Here is a 20084-nt window from a genome sequence, read left to right on the forward strand (position 1 = left end):
TCTTATAATGAAACTTGACAGCAAGGATGAAGTTCTTCATTGTCACCGCGGAATCTTGACAGGTTCTAAATGTCATGACAACGACAATGAAGCAAAGGTTCTAGACTGATCACATGCCACCGCCTGGTTACATCCATCATACCAAACCACAGACTGCTCATGGAGCCTTAAGAGTTCAATTATTTTCAGATTTGGTTTGATCTATCAAATGATTTCCATTTGACAGGGAGTCATGTATTATTATATTTTCTACCTAATGCACACATACTAATGAGGTTGTCAGAGGTGAGATTAATATCTTTTGGTACAACTCATTGTGTTGTATCTTTACTTTTACATAGGACTGCAAACAAATTGTCCTATCTCTCAGAAATGACTGATTCAACTAGTCCCAATGTAAGTATGCAAAATACAGTAGCTTTATTCCAGAAGCAAGGAAACTGTCTCTCTAGTGCCACACAGGAGTTCCTGTGACCTGGTCCATTTTCCACCGAGGAACAGCTGAGAGTATGAGATTTAGCCACTGAGACGGAGCAACATGAACTTTAAAGGGGTTATCCCATGAATAATGTAAAATAAATGAAGATCATACATCATATAGTACATGACAGTCTCTTTCTAACAAAGCTAGAACCTCAGATGGGTCCAGAGATCTCCCCACTCATTGCTCTGCTAGATTTATTTCAAGTTGGCAGCTCAGGAAGCATGTCATTTCTGCTGCAGCTCTCTCCCTATCACAGCTCATGAGGCAGTTGAAGGATGGGCTTGAGCATGTGTGTCCACCTCAGCTAGGTAGGTGGACAAAGAAAAAGAACAAAGAGCAGGTGGAGCTATACGGATAAATGTTATTATCTCAACGGCTATACTAGGTTTTTAATTACATGCAATAAAAAAATTATTCAGATCAAGGTGCTGGTTTGAATATATTTTGAGGGACAACCGCTTTAAAGGGATTCTGTCACCAGGTTTTGGCCTATAGAGATACGGACATGCACGGCTAGATCGCCGCTAGCATATCCGCAATATATCTGTCCTATAGGGCTGTGTGCTTTTAATTTCTTTAAAAAAGGATTTTATAGATATGCAAATAAGTCTTGAATGTGTCCAAGGGGCTGCACTAAGCTTACTTGTGCCCAGCCGTGCCCAGCCACGCCCGCCTGTGAAGGAGCCCAGCACCGCCTATGTCCTCCGAATCTCCTCCTTTCATCAACGATAGATAGCCGTAATCTTGCGATGCGCGAGATCGCGCATGCGCAGTTCTTTCCCTGAGGCTGATGCCAGCACAGGGAAGGAACACTATACCGGCACTGCATGGCTGGGCACAAGTAAGGTTAGTGCAGCCCCTTGGACACATTCAAGACTCATTTGCATATCAATTTTTTTTTTTTTAAGAAATTAAAACCACACAGCCCTATCGGACAGATATATTGCGGACATGCTAGCGGCGATCTAGCCGTGCATGTCCGTATCTCTATAGGCCAAAACCTGGTGACAGAATCCCTTTAAGTCTTACTGCAGATAAGGTAGAGAGGGAGGCTCCTGCTCCAGCCAGCTGTCTTACAGCCATTCACAGGATTATGAGGAGAAGCTGAGGAGGAGGACATGGTTGATCTCCTGAGACACACAGAAGACTTTTATTTCTATGATGAGGAGTCGGGCCAGCCATGGTTTATCTTCCATGACTATTATTTCTATAAGTATCGGTTCTAATTCTAATATGAGACAAGTTGGGATAAAAAGTAAGAAATTAAGGGAGGAAGAGCTGTGATTTTTTTTTTTTTTGTGCATTTAGTGTTTCTTTAATGTATATTCGCATGCAGCAGATTTGTGTGACTGTCCCATTAATCACAGAAGACAGTTATCTTATTTCTGGAGGATAGCGTTCGCTGAATTATGATAATGTATACAAGATATATTTTTTATGGAGGCTTAGTGGCAATGCTCCATGAGAAAATAATATGCAAAGAGGTATCTACCTGAGAAAGAGAACCATGTTATTACATGTCTCCCTATAAGTCAGGATACTTTCACACTTGCGTTTTTCTTTTCCGGCATAGAGTTCCGTCACAGGGGCTCAATTGCGGAAAAGAACTGATCAGGTATATCCCCATGCATTCTGAATGGAGAGTAATCCGTTCAGGGTGCATCAGGCTGTCTTCAGTTCAGTCTTTTTGACTGATCAGGTAAAAGATAAAACCGCAGCATGCTACGGTTTTATCTCCGGCGAAAAATAACTGAAGACTTGCCTGAATGCTGGATCCGGCAATTTTTTCCATAGGAATGTATTAGTGCTGGATCCGGCATTCAAAATACCGGAACGCCGGACCCGTCCTTCCGGTCTGTGCATGCGCAGACCGAAAAAAAGGTAAAAAAAATAAATGCCGGATCCGTTTTGCCGGATGACACTGGAAAGACGGATCAGGCATTTCAATGCATTTTTTCTGACTGATCAGGCATTTTTAAGACTGATCAGGATCCTGATCAGTCTTACTAATGCCATCAGTTGGCATACGTTTTGCCGGCGACGGAACTGCTTGCCGGATCACTCTGCCGCAAGTGTGAAAGTAGCCTTAATGTCTGACTTTTAACAAGCCTTGGAACATGACAAGCGAAAATAGCCAAGCCATATGTCTATCTGTAGACAGCTGTTTGTCTGCGGATGGAAATTTGTCTTGGCTATTTTCCCTTGTCATGTTCCAAGGATTGTTAAAAAGTCAGACACTGACTCATAAGGATCCATTTCCTGAAGGTGGCACTAGTGAGACAGTTGTATTTTTCCGAGAGATATCTCTTTACATAAAAGATACAATTTAAGCGCTTATGCACACGACCGTATGCCTGAGACATACGGTCCGTGAGCGAGCCATATGTCCCAGAGCGGCATACATCGTGCCCACGGGAGCGCACAGCATCATAGGTTACTATGATGCTGTGCGCATCGGGCCGCCCACGGGACTATTGTCCTGCACTCATATGATATTATGAGTGTGGGGCAATAGCCCCGCCGGCAGCCCGATGCGCACAGCATCATAGTAACCTATGATGCTGTGCGCTCCCGTGCACATGATGTATGCCGCTCTGGGACATATGGCCCGCTCACGGACCGTATGTCTCGGAGGGCATATAGTCGTGTGCATGAGCCCTAAGGGTCAGAAATGTTTCGCTGCTCGTTACAACGATCATTGCTCATTCGCCCCTAGAGCATTTACACTGCTAACTAGAGATGAGAGAAGAAGTATTGAAAAATTTGATTTGGCTGCTTCACCAAATTTTACAAAATAAATTCAGTTTGTGACTAATTACTTCATCACAAAGAGCATTTCTTCGTAAGTAGTGGGTGCAATGGCAGGGAGTGGCGATTGCGCTGCCCCCCGTCATTGTATCCCTCAGATGCCACGTTTATAGCTGATCGCGGCATCTGACAGTAATAATACAGTGTAAAATAAAAATAAAAAATCATACCTCGTCCATTTGATCGAGAAGAGCCGGCCTCCGCCATCTTGATTGAAGATCTTGAGCGAAATCTCATGTGGCCCGTGATGACGTCATCACGTCAACCAGCGTCACAGTGCACGGGATTTCATGCAAGATCTTCGATCAAGATGGCAGAGGCCGGCTCTTCATGCTCAAACAGAGCAGGTCAATATGAATTTTTTTTTATTTTATACCGTCATTCAGGGAAAATCAATTCGCTGCCACAAAGCACGAGGAAATTCGGCTTCACTGCAAATCGAATTTTCCCTGAAATTCGGATCGAAGTCCACTTCATGGACTTCGATTCGCTCAACACTACTGCTATAGGGTGACCACGTGTCCCGGTTTGCCCGGGATCGTCCCGTAATTTACTTTTTTGTCCCGTGTCCCGGGAGCCTTCAAACCGGGACAATAGAGAGTCCCGGAATCAACTGCCTGCCAGACTTCAGTGGCGTCGCCAGGGGGGGGCCACGGCCCCCCCTACATCATGCTGTGCCCCCCCATGTGCCCCCCCAACTAAAATGCCCCCCCAAGTGAGCCGCCGCCGCCGCCGGGCACAGGGAGATGAGCGCTTCCATTGCGCTCATCTCCTTAGTAATCTGCCTGTGCCAGCGGAGGTGCAGGGGAGGGAGAGGCGTGTCCCTTCCCCTTCCTCTGATAGGCTGCAGGCACTAGGCCGGCAGCCTATCAGAGGCCGGCGAAGGCGGGGCGATGACGTCATCGCACCGCCCGAGCCTTACAGCGCGGGACACAGGAAGAGTCTGCATCGCATCGCTGACACTGAGGTAAGTATAAGTGTTTTTTTTTGTTGTTTTTTTTTTTTACAATAGTGTTACTGGCATTGGGGGGGCTTATTACAATGGGGGGACTTATTACAATGGGGGGGCTTATTACAATGGGGGGGCTTATTACAATGGGGGGCTTAATACTGGCACATGATGGGGGGGCTTAATACTGGCACATGATGATGGGGGGGCTTAATACTGGCACATGATGATGGGGGGACTTAATACTGGCACATGATGATGGGGGGACTTAATACTGGCACATCATGGGGGGCTTAATACTGGCAAGTGATGGGGGGGCTTAATACTGGCACGTAATGGGGGGCTTATTACAAGCACGTAATGGGGGGCTTATTACTGACACGTAATGGGGGGCTTATTACTGGCACGTAATGGGGGGCTTATTACTGGCACGTAATGGGGGGGCTTATTACTGGCACGTAATGGGGGGGCCTATTACTGGCACGTGATGGGGGGCTTATTACTGGCACGTGATGGGGGGCTTATTACTGGCACGTGATGGGGGGCTTATTACTGGCACGTGATGGGGGGCTTATTACTGGCACGTGATGGGGGGCTTATTACTGGCACGTGATGGGGGGCTTATTACTGGCACGTGATGGGGCTCTTGTTACTGGCACATTGGGGGGCTCTTGTTACTGGCAGTGGCACGTTATTGAGGGCACTTATTACTGGCACATTATTGGTGGGCACTATAGGGGCATCTACTGAGGCCACAAAGAAGGGGTGTTTTATATGGGGGGCTCTGTACAGTAGCATTTTATACTGGGACACATTATGGTGGGTACTATGGAGAAGGGGAGACAGGAGTACTATGGAGTCATCTACGGGGGGCACTAAGAAGGGGTATTTTATACTTGCAAATTATGGGGGACACTGAGGGCATCTACTGGGGCACGATATATGGGGCATTTTATACTGGTACATTATGGGGGGCACTAGCAGGAAGGGGGGAGAGGAGCACTATGGAGCCATTTACTGGGGCACTATATAGGGGTATTTTATACTGGCACATTATGGGGGACATTAGCTCAACTGGGGGCATTACAAGGGGGTATGTTTTGCACATTATAAAGAGAATTCTTTCTACTGGGGGGCATTATGGTGGGTTTTATTACTCCCCCATGGTATGACCCCCTAGTAGCAGCACCAGCCTCTCCCTGCTCTGCTATCCCTCTGCCCCTTCTCCAAATCCTTATTATGAAATCTTTCTCATTAGGATAAAACACAACATCAGCTCCGCCGAGCCCCCGGCCAAAGTGTTGAAGTGGCGTCCGAGATCCCCAAGGGCCAAGCCAAGTAACTGTAAGTGTTCATGTGAAATATGCTTTTTTTTATATATGTACACTCCTGTGAGAGGCGGGGAGGGAGATCTGTGGATGACACTGTTATAGGGAGGGAGATCTGTGGATGACACTGTTATAGGGAGGGAGATCTGTGGATGACACTGTTATAGGGAGGGAGATCTGTGGATGACACTGTTATGGAGGGGGAAATGGGGATGACACTGTCATGGGGTGGATCTGGGGATGACACATATAGCATAAGATGCTATATACGGTATGTGGCATCCACAGATCCCCCCCATAGCAGTGTCATCCACAGATCCCCCTCTCTATAAAAGGGGATTAAGAGATGTCTAACACATTAAAAATATGACCTGTTTTAGGTAGCCAGTGATTGTGTGCAGGGCACAATCACAAATTACTGAACAATGCACAGGCAGTTATGTTTATAGCAATCTCAAGCATAACTTCGATGCAATGAACTTGCCAGCGTAAGTACAAAGTACGCCGCTGTCACTAAGTGACTTAATTTTTTTTTAAAAGTATCAAAAATCATATTTTTTGGGGAGTGGACATGGGTGCGGGGGGGCCGGGGCGGGTGTCCCTGAATGGCAGTTTGGAAATGTGGTCACCCTATACTGCTAACCACTGGCAGATTTCTGATTTGGTGCGACTAACGATCATCTTTCAGTCAGGCAGATTTGTTCGATCTACGGAAAATAAACGACCTATTGTTCATTGTTTTATTGCTGCTTGTAATTTCTGAATGTCGAATAAGTAAATGAGTCTAAGTCCACCTTTGTAAATTATCCTTATGTGTCAAATTCCCACTCGGCATTAGCAAATGTTTCATTCATAAATGTATTAGAGACCCATCAGGGACTCGTGAATCATCCAAATTAATTAAGATGCGTACATTTACAGATCATTTAGTTCATGTGTCTACAATTCTCTTGGCGTTGGTTGTGCATTTACAATGAAGTGGAATCAGAATGAAACTAAAAGTAGGTTTTTAAATTGTCACCCTGCCAGCAGATTCCACTAGTCTCTCTAGGTCACATGAGTCAAACCAATCTGGCCTGCCACATTATGTGGCCCGCACGAGGTCTGAACACCAAAGAAATCAGGACGTGCTGTGGCCACCACAAGACAATCTAGTGAGGACTTTGATGTGCAACACTCGCAAGGCTTCTATAGATGCTCCATTTATGATTGGATTGACGGTTCACGAACCAGAAAGAAGCCTAGACAAGCTTCAGGTCGGTCTGCCGCCACTTCCGCTTTCTCCACTACAGTAAGGGTGCATTCACATCATCGTTTAGCTTTCCGTTCTTCTGATCCGTCAGAAGGAGAGAGAGAAAAAAACAGGATCCTGTAAAAAAATGGATCCTGTTGCATCAATTGTCATCCGTTTGAGCCATTCCCATCTGAGATCCGTTTTTTTTGGACGGGGAAAAAAGTCCTGCATGCAGTACTTTTGTTTCCGTCTAAAAATTGGATCTCAGACGGAAAGGACTCAAACGAATGACAACTGATGCAACAGGATAAGTTTTTTTTTTACTGGATCCTGTTTTTTCTCTCTATCTTCTTCTGACGGAACAGAAGAACATAAAGCTAAACGGTGATGTGAATGCACCCTAAGAGACGCTCTTGCCATAGTGTCTTTGAGAGTCTTGACTATTGAAGCCTTGCGATAGTTGCACCTCACTAGATTGTTCATTCTTTAGTGTATGAGGGAAGCATCTTGGAGCTGCCACAGCATATCCTAATTTATCACAGGTGAGTCCTCACTAGATTGTCCGTTCTTTGGCTCGTGAGGGAAACGTCTTGCAGCTTCCTTGTCCAGAGAGTGAGCTTCAGAGAGGGCTCATTATTAAAGAAGTATAAAAAGTGAGCCACCAACGTAAGGTCTCTGGTAAGCTGGTTTGTATAGGGCAGGTCCTGGCAGTAAGGCAGCTAGTGGTTGGCAGTGGGGTCAGCACCAGTACAGGGAGCGGGTGCCATCTTGCATTCTGAGCTTCGATGCTAAACGTCCCTTTGAAGGTAAACCTAATCCTGATGTGGCCCTCAGTGAAAATAAGTTTGACACATTTTCTGTTGCAGGGATGGTTTTCACCCTAATGTTGTGGATGAAATGAGGAGGTTACACTTAAACGAGTTGTCCATGTCCAATGACTGACAAGGAACAAGGAACATAACTTGAGTCTTTCTATCGTGCACACTAGGTGGTAAGAGTAAGTAATCTGGGAATGGTCTCTCGGGTTAATTCAAACAATATAGTCTCCTTTATCTTACTGCTCTGTTGCAGCGTTGTTACACCAGGTGCCTCCTGTTGTTAATCCAATCTTTTTGCTGGCTCCCTTGCAGAGCCCTGAGACCAACTTGGAGACTCTGTGACCAGTATGCTGATGCTGCTCGACTATTGCAACCTCCTCACACTTTTGCTGTGCTTCTGTACACCTGTCAACCCCATGTGTCATGCTGCACTCTCTGCCTCACACACCAACAGCCATCCTGCTTGAGCACCGTCTGCTTCCTGCTCTCTGTAAAACTCTTCCCCTAGGAACAAACTGCTAATGCAGTTTACAGCAGCAAAGTCACAGCAAACGGTTTATTGACTCACATCCATTTTGCAAATTAGTATACTCCTGTGGGACTATGATGTCTTACCATCAGCATCAAAAATCCAAGGCTGATCATACATATGCAGTGAGCCCCTGAGAATCCGGAGCACAGGATGGGAGTGATAGTGGTCGTCACTCCCTAGGGATTGGTGCAGTAAAAAGGAACCAGGCCCGAAGTAAAAGAACAAAAGTCTGTCTTTATCAAATAAAAAGATAAGTTGTAGTCCAGGAGAAATTTGTACAAAGTGCAATTACACTCCCCAAGTGATGAGGTATGGTGGCAGACAATGGCACTCTCAGTATACTAGCTGGCAAAAGTCTTTCTCTTTCCTGATTCTCTTGCTAAAAGCAATAGGCTGGTACTTGTGGCTATAGGTGTCCACTTGTGAAATGCAGGCTTTTGAATGTGCCCGCCCTGAACTGTGGTGATGGGTGTTTTAACATGTTTCACCTCACCTGCAGCAGAGTCTGTATGACTGTAGTGCTGATCACTCTACTTACTATAAATAATGCTGTAGCTTGCAGAACTTCTGTGGCCTGAGACCCTGCGTCTCACTAGTAGTGTTCAGCACAGATGAGCTGGATCTAAGATCCTTAAGGCCAGTAGCGTACATAGAGAAGGGCCCCATAGCAAGGATCAAACCAGGCCCCCCACATGACAAAAGAGTTTCCACCTAAACCCCTTTCAGTAACCCTTGGGCCATTTTTTACACTGCTAAAAGTTTTTCCATTTGCTAAAAGTTCTTTCTTTAGAGCAGGGGTGGGGAACCTCCAGCCCACGGGCCGTATGTTGGATTATTTTGTGTGGCTCCTGGTCTCCTGTTAGAGCATATAGTGAAAATGCTAATGACCGCTTCCTTTATGGAAGCGGTCATTAGCATGCAGGAGGCACGGGAAGATGAGAACAGCATTGCGCTGGCTGTACTCACCTTCCTTGGTCTTCTTCCGGCCCCGCTCTGTGTCCTGACACGTACAGTGTCAGGACGTAGGGCACGTAGACGTGCACGATGACCTGATGCTGTGCGCTGTCAGGTCACAGTACAGCGTGGCAGGAAGAAGACCAGGGAGAGTGAGTGAATCTGGCAGAGTTTTCCGGAGCGGGAGAGTAACGTTTATTTGTTTATTTTTTTTAAACGTTTGATCTGAGATCTGATTGGAGGCTAATGGAGGGTGGGGCTGGGGGGTCTGATCTGAGGCTGGGGGGTCTGATCTGAGGCTGGGGGGTCTGATCTGAAGCTGATGTAGGCTGGGGGGGTCTAATAGGAGGCTGATGGAGGTGGGAGGCAGATATGAGGATGATAAAGGGACAAAGGCAGGGACAGTTATGAAGGAAGAGGCAGGGACAGTGGCTGGGAGAGTGAAAGCTGGGTGAACCCCTCTCTGGACCCTCCTGGGATGAGCTTGGCTGCCATTAATAACAAATAAAGAACTAAATACATAACATTCTGAACTTAAAAATTAGACTTCTATGTGTGGTCAAAATGACGCCTGTACTATATGTAATATACAGTCAGGTCCATAAATATTGGGACATCAACACAATTCTAACATGTTTGGCTCTATACACCACCACAATGGATTTGAAATGAAACAAACAAGATGTGCTTTAACTGCAGACTGTCAGCTTTAATTTGAAGGTATTTACATCCAAATCAGGTGAACGGTGCAGGAATTACTACAGTTTGCATATGTGCCTCCCACTTGTTAAGGGACCATAAGTAATGGGCCAATTGGCTTCTCACCTGTTCCATGGCCAGGTGTGTGTTATTCACTCATTATCCAAATTATCCATGAGCAGATAAAAGTGTGCTATTTGCATTTGGAATCTGTTGCTGTCAACTCTCAAGATGAGATCCAAAGAGCTGTCACTATCAGTGAAGCAAGCCATCATTAGGCTGAAAAAACACAACAAACTCATCAGAGAGATAGCAAAAACATTAGGCGTGGCCAAAACAACTGTTTGGAACATTCTTAAAAAGAAGGAACGCACCGGTCAGCTCAGCAACACCAAAAGACCCGGAAGACCACGGAAAACAACTGTGGTGGATGACCGAAGAATTCTTTCCCTGGTGAAGAAAACACCCTTCACAACAGTTGGCCAGATCAAGAACACTCTCCAGGAGGTAGGTATATGTGTGTCAAAGTCAACTATCAAGAGAAGACTTCACCAGAGTAAATACAGAGGGTTCACAACAATATGTAAACCATTGGTGAGCCTCAAAAACAGGAAGGCCAGATTAGAGTTTGCCAAACGACATCTAAAAAAGCCTTCACAGTTCTGGAACAACATCCTATGGACAGATGAGACCAAGATCAACTTGTACCAGAGTGATGGGAAGAGAGGAATATGGAGAAGGAAAGGAACTGCTGATGATCCTACGCATACCACCTCATCAGTGAAGCATGGTGGTGGTAGTGTCATGGCGTGGACATGTATGGCTGCCAATGGAACTGGTTCTCTTGTACTTATTGATGATGTGACTGCTGACAAAAGCATCAGGATGAATTCTGAAGTGTTTCGGGCAATATTATCTGCTCATATTCAGCCAAATGCTTCAGAACTCATTGGACGGCGCTTCACAGTGCAGATAGATCAGTGGTCAGCAACCCGCGGCTCTGGAGCCGCATGAGGCTCTTTTGAACCTTTGCCGCAGCTCTGGCATGGGCATGAGCAGTGTGTGTGCGGCGGCGGGGCAGGCACTGTGCGGCAGCGGCTGGGCAGGCACTGAGATGAGCGCTTCCATTGTGGAAGCGAAGCGCTCATCTCCATAGTGATCTGTTTGCATCGCCGTCCTCAGGACAGCGATACAAACAGAAGGCTGTGCGGATGAGCAGGGCTGGGAGGTGTGTCCCTTTCCTGTTCCTCTGATAGGCTGCCGACACTTACTAGGTAAGTATAAGTGTTAATTATTTATTTTTTTAACTGGCAGTCTGGCACATAATGGTATTATACTGGCACATGATTGGGGAATTTGGGGGGGCCCCTGGAATTACTGGCACATGATTGGGGGGGGTCTGGTATTACTACTGGCACATGATTGGGGGGGGTCTGGTATTACTACTGGCACATGATTGGGGGGGGGGTCTGGTATTACTACTGGCACATGATTGGGGGGGGTCTGGTATTACTACTGGCACATGATTGGGGAGGTCTGGTATTACTGGCACATGATTGGAGGGGGGTCTGGTATTACTGGCACATGATTGGAGGGGGGTCTGGTATTACTGGCACATGATTGGAGGGGGGTCTGGTATTACTGGCACATGATTGGGGGGGGTCTGGTATTACTGGCACATGATTGGGGGTGGTCTGGTAAAGGTAAATTAAATATTTTAATTAGCAATTAATTTGCAAAAATATATTTTACATTCTTAAGTGAAAAAGTCCTTTTTTTCTTCAGATTGACAGCTGACTGCACGATCCTGTATATAGCATTAAGGTAAGAAACAATATATGCAGTGTTATATTTGTTTTAAATGTCGCAATGGTTTTGCGGCTCCCAGTTTTTTTTTTCCTTCGGAAACGGGTCCAAGTGGCTCTTTATGTCTTAAAGGTTGCAGACCCCTGAGATAGACAATGACCCAAAGCATACTGCAAAAGCAACCAAAGAGTTTTTTAAGGGAAAGAAGTGGAATGTTATGCAATGGCCAAGTCAATCACCTGACCTGAATCCGATTGAGCATGCATTTCACTTGCTGAAGACAAAACTGAAGGGAAAATGCCCCAAGAACAAGCAGGAACTGAAGACAGTTGCAGTAGAGGCCTGGCAGAGCATCACCAGGGATGAAACCCAGCGTCTGGTGATGTCTATGCGTTCCAGACTTCAGGCTATAATTGACTGCAAAGGATTTGCAACCAAGTATTAAAAAGTGAAAGTTTGATTTCTGATTATTATTCTGTCCCATTACTTTTGGTCCCTTAACAAGTGGGAGGCACATATACAAACTGTTGTAATTCCTACACTGTTCACCTGATTTGGATGTAAATACCCTCAAATTAAACCTGACAGTCTGCAGTTAAAGCACATCTTGTTAGTTTCATTTCAAATCCATTGTGGTGGTGCATAGAGCCAAAAATTTTGGAATTGTGGCGATGTCCCAATATTTATGGAGCTAACTGTATATATATATAGAGCAGGCGCCATTTTGTGCTGCAAAAATACAGTGCTCTAGATTTTTTTAAATTGAATCACAATTTATGTAGCTTACCCTAATTATATGTTTGACCAAATACAGCAGTCACATTTTTAAGTTAAGAATTTTGTATGGCCCGCGAACAATGTTACAAATATCCAAATGGCCCTCGGCAGAAAAAAGGTTCCCCACACTTGCTTTAGAGGGTAGAGTCCTGACCAAGTTTTCCCCCCAGTAGAAGAGGAGAGGATCCCAACTGGATCCCCTCTTGCCCTGGGCCCCATAGCAGTTGCATGGTCTGCCGTTATGGTAGTTACGCCACTGCCTAAGGCCCTTGGAGCAGGAGCAGACGGATGTGCTCCCCCACTCCAGGCTTGCCAAGCTAATTCTCCCCTCTCTTAAAAAGGAAGTAGGACCACCCCACTCCTACCAAGAGGGGGAATGGAATAGTTAGCTCCATTCCCAGTGCCACCCATCCGCCATCTGCTGGTGTAACAGTGAATATCGTGTCAAAAACATTACAAACATTACGATGCAAACCCAAACTTTGCAAATACCTCCAAGTCTGGGGTACATATTAATGTCAGAGGATTCCACCAATGCGGAATAAAGGGACAGTCTAAAGTGTATGTGGGCATCCCAAATGCCCCCGATGAGGGAAGGAGCTTCATAGTAGCCATGTAGGGTCACCTTAGAAGCTGTCATAAGGTCTGAGGCTGCATACTACAAATCAGGTTGATTGCAACCCCAGCAGCAATGGCAGAAAAGTCTGGAGTGATGGACATGCCAGCTGTCTTTACCGCAGGGAATGGGAAGGGAAATTTGGGATTATAGACCAAAGTCAGTACATGCAGCATATATATTAAGAGACTTATAGTTTTAAATGTTCACAATGCAACACTGTCAGTACCATTATTATACAGTCTTCCATGGTTTATCGAAAACTCGCCAGGGGTGCACACTGATGGCCCCTGTAGAAGAACACTCTATGGGCCCTTTGCTCTTTATGGGCCCTATTGCCCTGAATTGCTCATCATAGTGTTTACCATTTATGTTTCGCCAATAATCTGCAAGTAATTGTGAGCTAAGAAACTCATTCGCTCACTGAACATTAAATGGGTTGTCCAAGATAATTTAAAATCTTGGACAATCCCTACTATGTCTTAAAATAAAAATAAATAAAACAACATGATATACTCACCGTTTCTCCAGCACCATTCTCTGCAGTGCTGGTCCTGTACTCCTACTACTGTTTATTTGCAAACTGCAGTGGGATTGTTCATACAATGCATTACCGCTGCAGCCCATCACTGCCCTCAGCTGTAGACTGTGAATAAACAATAGAGGGAGTACCGGACCAGCGCTGTACAGAAGGGTGCTGGAGAAACAGGTGAGTATAACATGTCTTTTTTTTCTTAAGACATTGTAGGGCTTGTCCAAAATGTTTAATTTTCTCCGACTACCCTTTTAATGCTATCTAATAGTCTGTGGGAAGTTGCTAGTTGTTTACAGTGGCAATGGCCTCCTTTACTTACTACACCCAGGGGTGCACCTAGCCTTTCTGCTGCCTGAGGTGAAAACTGAAACGGCACCCCAACCCCCAATGCCTATTTCTTAACCTAACCCCTTCCCTCCAGCCCTACAGTTAAAGACATTCTTGGAAAACATTACATACAGCGCTACAAAACATACAGCGTAATACAGCGCCACGTACTGTGCCCACTGTGCTTCCCAGTACTATACTGCAGAAACAGATAATCCCCCTTCTGCTGCCCCCCTCTTGCTCCTACCTGAGGCAATCGCCTCACCTCGCCTCATTGGTGGTGCACTCCTGACTACGCCCCTGTGTATCTCCACAGGTTGCACATCTGGGGTAGACCCTGACCTCTCTGCATTAATTAAATTCCTAAATATTGAAGGTTAATAAACCCATGCTGCCCTATAGAGCGACTAAAAACCAAAACAAACGGTGTGATCAGGTACCGTGACTTAGAAGACGCTTGTCTTCCTGCAAACCTTCAAAATGGAACTGTGAAATTTTATTGCATAATGAGTTTACTTCTTAGAGGAAACAAACAGCATGAAATAAAGTACAATTTGATTAGAACGATATCAGATTATCTAAAGGTCAGCCCGGTAATTAGCAAAAGGTGTAAAAAAGAAAAAAAATTATAAAAGTGTTAATAAGACGAAAACCCTGAGACACAGGCTGCATGTAACTATTATGTCACCATCTCAGCCCAGGAAAAAATTGCTTTGAGTCTCATCTGAAAACAACTGATAATGTGAATATTTAGAACACATAAAGGGGTTGTCTGGCTTAGAAAATTAGAAAATTCTAAGTTATGGGACAAGTCTCTTATTAGAAGCCCACATCTATTAGCAAGAAAAGCTGCCTAGAGCACCTGTCACTTTGGAGGACCCATTGTGTCTGTGCATTACACCGACAGCCTTTGATTTCAATAGGGACAGTGTAATGCTTCATTCCAACTGTGGAGGTGCTGCAGAGAAACTGAAAAGCATGCAGATGGATGATGATTAACTTATAAAGCTGGTGATTCTTGCAAGTGCAATTCGAGAAAAAAGTAAGTGTATTAAAAAGTTTAAAAAGGAAATCTTTAGCATTTTTGTACCTGTAGAGTACTGGAAGATTCCCTAATGGTACCCCAACCATACTGATATGGCCTATCCTAAGAATAGACCATCCATATTTTGAACATGGAAAACCAGTGATTAGGATATTGGAAATCCTGTTATTAGTTGTAGACCAGCTTTCGATGTGGGGGTGCCATGTAATCATATTTCCATACTGCTGCCACTGCCAGGGAAATGTAACGTTAACAGCAATGCCCTCAATGGAGGTCCAACTGCTGTCACTCCCATAATCACAAGAATAAAGGGGCCATTGGGGCACAAGGGGTACGTCAGCTTTCACCACTTTCGGCTGTACAATGTCAGGTATTGCAGCTCAACCCCACTGAAGTGAATGGTGGTGTACTTCAACTGTACCGGAATAACAGATGCATGAAGGTGGTGCTGGGTCTAGTAAAAAATGAAGTGGCTGTGGCACCCCTCTCGGTAGGGTGGCTCCTTAGTTCTTGTGTAAAGGTGGTCCCAGCGGTGGGAACATCCTAAAAATATACAATGAATAACTAAACAGCTAATAGGAAACCTCTTTAAAGGAATGGCCTCCCCAAGAAAACCCCTTTGAAAAATTAAGCTAGAGAATTTCCACAGCTTCTCTAACCTCCATCTATTCGTTTCTATCGTTGGGGGAAGCCATATCTGCCTACTGGTGGTTGGTGAATGACCATCCATGTAATCATGCATGGGCTGGTTCCACCAGTGCGGGAGCCACTGTTACACACCAGCCCTTGCATTATAGCTCATAAGGTGGGTCCCGAGCAGTATACTAATCCTCAATGAAGTCCATTTGGACAAACATTGTAATGAACCAGCATTTCCCACTGTGCACAATTCGGTTGGCCTGCATCTCATTAGGAAAACAGGTTCTTCACCAAAGCTAATACCAAGTGAGACTTTACTCTTCCTACAAGCACTTCACATCCTGTAGTTTCTAATCCTGCAGCACAGTGGGATTTAGTTATCATCAAATAAGGCAATATGCAGCCCTAAGTGTGAACATTTGTGAGATAACCCATCTGTGCCGGCATTGTGCTATCACACTCATGATACATGAACAAATAGAAACTCTACTGTGCTTTTCTTAAATTGTTTTCATAGGATGTAACTATAGATGAAGACAGTTGCTTCACTGCAGCGAAGACACCAAATATCATGTAAAGGGTATGTGCGCCATCGGATATCTTATAATGTGTTACTGAGATATGTCTGAAGATGTTATATGGTGGGTATCAGTGGCCCTCATTGATCACTAGAAACCAGGTGATCTCAATGGAACTATAATAGCTCTTTAGCTTAAAGGGGTTGTCCAGAATTTTTTTCCCCTCCCACCAAGTGGTACGAGTGAATAAATCTATACTTACCAGTTCTCCGCCACTCTCTTCCGGCTCACTGGCTCCTGGGCTGTCTTCGTTGGTCCTCTGGTCCCTGTATGCAAACTTCCAGATGGACGAGATTACATATGCTGCTGAAGCCAATGAGTGGCGTCAGTGGTGGTGTGTCCCGAAATGGCACATCACTACCGGGACACGTACCACTTGTAAACACACCACCCTATCCATGCAGGAAGTTGACAGATGGAGAGCCATAAGTCCATGTAAAATCATTATAAGTACAGAAGAAACTTCCTCTCCTACAGACAAATTTACACACCTTGTACCTCGTAAGACCATATTTAAAAAAGTCCTGATGCTTTAACCATGTACCACCTGATCTGTTATTTTTATATAACATATATAGACCAGAAGACAGTAAGCTGCCCTGGTTTCAAAGTTTTAGATAAGATTGCATTCCGTTATAAAATAGGGACATGTTTACATATAACACCTATGACCATCTTGTAGCTGGTACCATATGGAGTTAAAAATTTAACACCCCTCAAGGAGTCCTCAAAAAGCAGCCTGTTGGCATAAAGTGGCAATTATTTTTAAAAAATGCTCCTGCATGTAGAAATTGTTGTTATGCACCCCTCCTGTTCTTTTGATTCCCTCTTAGAACATTCACCGTCCTAATGTGTCTAGTGCCGGAGGTGATACATGCTCAGTGGCTCAGTCCCACCACCTGGATCATATTGTACACAGGTGGTGAAGTTATTCCTGCTATTGTACTGCCATCCAATAACAATCTGTGCACTTAAAGTGGCCTTATCTTACTACCACTGGACACAGTTGGACCTTCAGAGAGGAATCAAAAGAAAACCAGGAGGTACCATACAGGCATGACAAGGATGAGCCAGTTCGGTGATTAGAATTAAGGGACCTCTGCACTTCAGCAAGTGCCACATCCCCATATTTGTGTACACAAGCCTTCTCCTCCTACCTTGATCCAAGTGGCTGATATTCCATATAGAACTGCTGTAGTATCCGGCTTCCCGACAGTACATCTGTAGCACCAGTCTTCCTCACCCTCATGGTGTCTCTCTCTCATGCAACCTTTACATCACACACATGAGCATTTTCACACTGCTTTGGGTATATGCCTTTATCCCTCTTGGTGGGAAAAACAGCCCCTTATATTACCTCAGCCACTAGGTCCAAGTGAAGAACATAGTGTCCCTACACCCATGCATTCCCACACGTTGGGGTCAACTTCCATGTAATTCTCTACCAATCAGGGCACCTGGGGCCATATCTCACCAACACCATATTGGAAAGGGCATGGCTGAATAATAGTGGTACATAGGCAAACCACCATGTACAGTAAACAGTGTCAACCATGTTAACCTCTATTGGTCTGTAAATGTCTGGGTTAGTGCGCCTGCAGGAGCAGGGAGCCCATGGACAGTGACAGCTAGGTTCTCCATTGTAGAGTAACTAATTTTGTTTGTATCTGAATCTGGGTTTGGTTATTGCCTAGCTTTGCCTGGTTCTGTGACCTTCAGCATTATGTTCCTGTTATCCACCGGTGAGTTTGTCTTGTTTTCTGCTAATAGTGATACTCCCTCCATATATGTTGTTTTTGCGACTGGTTGAATTAAGCCGTACTGTACGTCCTGGGGGGTATCTGAGTACCAAGAGCCACTGTTAGGATTTGGGGAAGGAGACTGGTATAGTTGAAGACCAATTCTCTGGTCTTGTGTACGACTATCATTGTTACAATTGTTGAGAATGAGTGTGGTTAAGGCCTCATGCACATGACCGTATGTATTTTGCGGTCCACAAAAAACGGATCCGCAAAAAATACGAATGACATCCATGTGTATTTTGCGGAAAGGAACAGTTGGCCCTAATAGAACAGTACTATCCTTGTCCGTAATGCGGACAATAATAGGACATGTTCTATTTTTTATTCGAATGGAAATACGGAAACGGAATGCACATGGATTACCTTCCGTTTTTTTGCCCACCCAATGAAATGAATGGTTTCGTATACGGTCCACAAATAAAAAAGAAACGGAAACGGAATGAAAATACGTTTGTGTGCAAGAGGCCTAACTATTTGTGACCCATTAAAAAAACTGTAAAGGAAACCTGTCACCATAAACATGCAGTGCAATCTGGTATATCGCAGGAGTAGCTGAACTGATTTATACTTTTATGGAAAAAGATTCAGTAAAACTACCATATTTTCGCTTTATAAGACGCACTTTCCCCCCCCCCCCCCCCCAAAAGTATGGGGAAAATGGACATGTGTCTTATAAAGCGAATACTACAGGGAGTGCAGAATTATTAGGCAAGTTGTATTTTTGAGGATTAATTTTATTATTGAACAACAACCATGTTCTCAATGAACCCAAAAAACTCATTAATATCAAAGCTGAATATTTTTGGAAGTAGTTTTTAGTTTGTTTTTAGTTTTAGCTATTTTAGGGGGATATCTGTGTGTGCAGGTGACTATTACTGTGCATAATTATTAGGCAACTTAACAAAAAACAAATATATACCCATTTCAATTATTTATTTTTACCAGTGAAACCAATATAACATCTCAACATTCACAAATATACATTTCTGACATTCAAAAACAAAACAAAAACAAATCAGTGACCAATATAGCCACCTTTCTTTGCAAGGACACTCAAAAGCCTGCCATCCATGGATTCTGTCAGTGTTTTGATCTGTTCACCATCAACATTGCGTGCAGCAGCAACCCAGCCTCCCAGACACTGTTCAGAGAGGTGTACTGTTTTCCCTCCTTGTAAATCTCACATTTGATGATGGACCACAGGTTCTCAATGGGGTTCAGATCAGGTGAACAAGGAGGCCATGTCATTAGATTTTCTTCTTTTATACCCTTTCTTACCAGCCACGCTGTGGAGTACTTGGACGCGTGTGATGGAGCATTGTCCTGCATGAAAATCATGTTTTTCTTGAAGGATGCAGACTTCTTCCTGTACCACTGCTTGAAGAAGGTGTCTTCCAGAAACTGGCAGTAGGACTGGGAGTTGAGCTTGACTCCATCCTCAACCCGAAAAGGCCCCACAAGCTCATCTTTGATGATACCAGCCCAAACCAGTACTCCACCTCCACCTTGCTGGCGTCTGAGTCGGACTGGAGCTCTCTGCCCTTTACCAATCCATCCATCTGGCCCATCAAGACTCACTCTCATTTCATCAGTCCATAAAACCTTAGAAAAATCAGTCTTGAGATATTTCTTGGCCCAGTCTTGACGTTTCAGCTTGTGTGTCTTGTTCAGTGGTGGTCGTCTTTCAGCCTTTCTTACCTTGGCCATGTCTCTGAGTATTGCACACCTTGTGCTTTTGGGCACTCCAGTGATGTTGCAGCTCTGAAATATGGCCAAACTGGTGGCAAGTGGCATCTTGGCAGCTGCACGCTTGACTTTTCTTAGTTCATGGGCAGTTATTTTGCGCCTTGGTTTTTCCACACACTTCTTGCGACCCTGTTGACTATTTTGAATCAAACGCTTGATTGTTCGATGATCACGCTTCAGAAGCTTTGCAATTTTAAGAGTGCTGCATCCCTCTGCAGGATATCTCACTATTTTTGACTTTTCTGAGCCTGTCAAGTCCTTCTTTTGACCCATTTTGCCAAAGGAAAGGAAGTTGCCTAATAATTATGCACACCTGATATAGGGTGTTGATGTCATTAGACCACACCCCTTCTCATTACAGAAATGCACATCACCTAATATGCTTAATTGGTAGTAGGCTTTCGAGC

Source organism: Bufo bufo, chromosome 2 (assembly GCF_905171765.1).
Source record: "Bufo bufo chromosome 2, aBufBuf1.1, whole genome shotgun sequence".
NCBI classification, from domain to species: Eukaryota; Metazoa; Chordata; class Amphibia; order Anura; family Bufonidae; genus Bufo; species Bufo bufo.